Source organism: Python bivittatus, unplaced genomic scaffold (assembly GCF_059951505.1).
Source record: "Python bivittatus isolate LINGU-HERP-01145 unplaced genomic scaffold, Pbiv_v1 ctg000210_np1212, whole genome shotgun sequence".
Lineage (NCBI taxonomy): Eukaryota > Metazoa > Chordata > Lepidosauria > Squamata > Pythonidae > Python > Python bivittatus.
In genome coordinates, this window is record NW_028277053.1 from 192,483 (window position 1) to 196,618 (window position 4,136).

The following is a 4,136-nucleotide window of genomic DNA, read 5'->3' on the forward strand; positions in this document are numbered from 1 at the left end:
AGCCCCTCTTTCAAATCTCTGCAGACCTCTCTCCAAAGGAACAGGAGAAAAAACCTAACTGATTATACACACCTTGAGGCATCCTTGGATGGTAACAAAATATGGGTGGGGGGGACTGTTTTAACAACAGAACAGCTAAGGTGAGCGTAAACCTATCTCACTCAGGGGCTGGGAATGAAGGCCATGTCATACAAACATAGCAGAATAAAGGTGGTTAGAGGAAACCGGGGAAAGGCCCAGAGTTTGGGGATGGGTCTTCCTCTGCACAAATGGAATATTTGCTAGAGAGAACATATATTTACCTCTGTTCATAGCAAGGAAGAACAGGAAAATAAAAAGCATTGGAATGGGTGGAATTGAATGGGTGGAGGTGTCCTGCTCCTCCAAAAATAGAGGAAAACAGGAAGAAGTCCTGCTATACTTCAAATGAATGGCACTTCAATGCTATTTACTTTGAGATAGCTATGAACCAGTTACTTTTTATGGGACTTCAGGATATGCTCCTTATATGGCTTTTCTGTTTCTTTTTTAATGAGGAAATGCACCGGCAGGTCAAAAAAGAACAGCTTTTTCTATAGACCTTCATCTCTGTTTATCCTTCTCTATTTTTAAGGGATATTGAGGAATTAGGTGAATGAACTTAATTTATGCTAACAGCATGGACTACAGAATCAGTGGCATAATTCTGAAGTCTGAAACAAACTAAAGCTAAAGGATTGGTTTTAAGAATTTGTTGAGAAATTTTTTCAAAGTGGGTTTATGCTTGTGGAGGCTGCCCTCTGGACTGTTGTTTTTTATGTGAAACTTCAATCACATCATCATGGCCACCATCTTGACTTTTTTGACCACACCCAATGCTGTCCTGTGGTCTATGCACTAAATGTTACATATGCATATCTATACAGTTACAAACTCTACTTATAGTGAATTATAAGAAAAAAGTAATAGGTTTATGTTAGAACTAGGTGTTAAAGCAGCAATCGTCTTTTGGATTTCCTGGGGTTTTTAAACTTAAATGTTTCTATTCTATCTTATTTATAAGTTCAATATTAGTCCAAATAATTTTTATTTGACGGGACTAAAGATCAAGATTGTTAGAAGTAAAAGGAAGTAATGTAAATTTGGTTCATTTGATCATGGTTAAAATAAATATATTGTTATTTCTGATAACCCTTAATGGACTTTTGCTGACATCAGGACTGAAATGACAACGCGTTATGGATTTGTTTATAGATAAGAGATAGGATATGGGAAGAAGAGATCATTTGTTGCATTTTAAGAGAAGTTGTTAAGTTACTAAAATTATTTATACTTGTGAGGAAGGGGGAAGTCACTTCTTTATATCTTTCGTTTCTTTTTCTATACTGTATTTTTATTTTTTCTTTCTTTTCTATTTTTCTATTTTTTCTCTTTTTCTCTTTTCTGCACCTTCTATTTTTTCTTTTTATTCTTTTATATTTTTTACTTTGTATTAGTTTTTATTGTTGTCAATTGTAATCTTTAATAAAATTATTATTTAAAAAAATACAACTATGTTCCTTAAACTGCTTGTTCCAAAACCGCTCTTTTACTGAAACAGCCTGTTGGTTTTACAGCTGTGAGTTTACAGAATGTACCATGCTGAAATTCATTGTGGATTGAAATTTGTCCTCCCAACATATTCCATTCCAGTTTGGGTTTTGTTTTGTTTTTCCTGCTAAACCCAGACACTGCCTGCCATCCAGAGGTGAAGATTAGTATTTTCTGACTTTGAAATGGAAGTCAGAAATTAATTCTATCCTATCCAAATTCCATTCAGATGGGAATAAAGGAGAATAACTTCTATCATACTTCGTGGCAAATTCACTGTAAGATTCTTTGCTTGAAAAAAATTAGGGAGGTACATTATTTAGCCTTGAGAGGGTGTGCTTCAACAAGCTTCTTCCTACTTACCAAGAGAGTTGTTCTTCTTACTCCACAAGGTCTCAACACCGCAACAACTGTTGAATCTAAGCAGACCTGGCTTGTATTCTGCAATCACACTTTTAAATCACACACACATTTTAAGATTTAATTCCAATTAATTTTTTATTTTTAGTTTAATTATTTTTAATTCAGTTAAATTTTAATTACATTTTAAAACACACTTTTGCACAAAATAGTGGTGTCATCCTACAGTACCCTTTCTCCTGTCTTTTTAGTAGAGGAGGGGCAAGACCTCAAGGTAAGCCCGGCTTTTGCAAATGGAAAGTCTCAGATGATTCAGTTGTGGGAAGAGAAAGATTCATATCTGAAATTCTAAAGAGCTGCTGGCTGTCAGCACCATAAGTAATAGGCGGATGGGTCGAGGCTCAGTATATTGGCAACTCCTACTGGAAGCCTCAAGCAAAGATCAGGTAGATCTATTACACTAACAGTGCAAGAATGCAAATTCTCTCTACAGTAATGCAAAGATTTATATTGCGTGCTGAACAATATTAATTCAGTTGGATCTTGTGATACAGTTCGTGGTGTTGAAAATACTGTAAACAAACGAGAGAGATTAATATAAGCCATATAGTACTGTGCAGGGATAAATGTTGAACACTCACACTTGTAAAAGCAACGCCTTCCGTTCCTTTATCTTTTAAAGATGAAGTTTCTCTTGAGTTGGGCTCCGCTCCTGGTGATTTCATGAATGTGTCCATCCAGCTTTCCTGCCAACAGTCCGGAAGTCGTTTCCTACTGTGGTCTCCTGAGATGGTTTTTCAACTTCCCGGTCTCAGTTGTAGGACTTCCTGGTGTTGTCCCATCCACTTCTGATCGGTTTTGACCCAGCTTCACTTCCTGGAACTAGTTGCTATCATTTGCTGTCCACTCCCCATTTTGACTTCTCTATTTGTTCTCTCTGCTGGAACTTGACAGCTCTGGTGCACTGCTAAAAGAAAAAAGACCATGCTCTCTCTTAACTCTGTTTTTCTTCTTACTGTGTTATTATGCAAAAATATCTCAGTCTTCAACATGAATATGATGCACGTTCACTGTAGTCTGAAAATTGTTAGAGCTTTGCAATACATGGTTCATAAGCTAGTATTGGGAGCCAGCAGTGGTAAAATTATGGAGTGGCCTTCCCCAAACTTGTTTCAACGTAAGCCCTTTAAAGGTGTTGCGTTCAAATTCCCATCTCCGTCTTGCATGGGACTGCACTGCAATGCTATGTGAAAAAACAAACCACAAAATCCTTAGTATCACTCTCCAGTTTAGATTAAAATTGACTTGCAGCTGCAGACTGGACTTTATGATCTGCACTTCTGGCTGCTTCCCTACCCTGTTTTTGGATCTCCTAGCCAAACCTGGCCACTTTAAGATGAGAGGACTTCAACTCCCAGAATTCCCCAGCCAGCATGGCTGGCTGGGGAATTCTGGGAGTTGAAGTCCACTCATCTTAAAGTGGCCAAGTTTGGACAACACTGTCCTAGCCTGTTGAGTTCTCAGGTGGTTGTCTGCACTAGTCTAGGGCATTCTGGGTGCCTTCCCCAACCTGGCGCCCTCCAGATGGGTTGGACTACAATTTCTATCACGCCTTGCCAGCTTTGGGGATGATCACATCCAACATGCATTGAGGGTTCCAGGCTGGGGAAGAGGAGAACTGCTGCAGAATACAGCCTGGATTACACAATTTAACTAAGCTAAAATGGGTTGGCCAGTTGGTGGTTTAGTGCCTTGTGAGGAAGAAGCCACGAACCTTGCGTATTGTTTGCACCAGATCATCCCTATTTTTTGAACACAGCCACTGCTTTGTTATTCCAGGTTTAGGGTTTCACGTGTTGTGCAAACCCAGCCACTCACTCAGTCATGGTTTAACAAACCACAGTAGCTGAGTTCCCACCCTGGATAAAGAAAACCAATCTATGATGGCTTAACATGCAGCAAGTAGCTGCATCCGGCCAACTTAGTTTGGGGTCGGAAGATCAGCGGGTGAGTAAATAGATGGAAGACCACCAGGAAACCCCAGGGCTGGGAAGCCCGACAGCCACCCACTTCCGAGAGGAAGACTGCCGCTCGATCCCGCCCCCTTCCTCCTCCTCTCGCGGGATTTCCGTCCCCCGCGCGACCTGAACTACGCCTCCCGACAGGCGGCGCACGCCCCTTCCCTCCCGGGCGCTCGGAAGGGTGGT

The 4,136-nt window shown here is 40.3% G+C and overlaps 1 long non-coding RNA gene across 1 annotated transcript; it reads right to left on the bottom strand.

Annotated features, from left to right (window-relative positions):
• Window positions 1–2,059: 2,059 nt before the first annotated feature.
• LOC148216140 (uncharacterized) lies at window positions 2,060–4,024 on the bottom strand. Its single transcript, XR_015795866.1, has 2 exons — window positions 3,704–4,024; window positions 2,060–2,896 (listed from the first exon to the last, which is right to left on the bottom strand). It is a non-coding gene; the product is annotated as an uncharacterized LOC148216140 (long non-coding RNA).
• Between the last annotated feature and the right edge of the window lie 112 nt (window positions 4,025–4,136).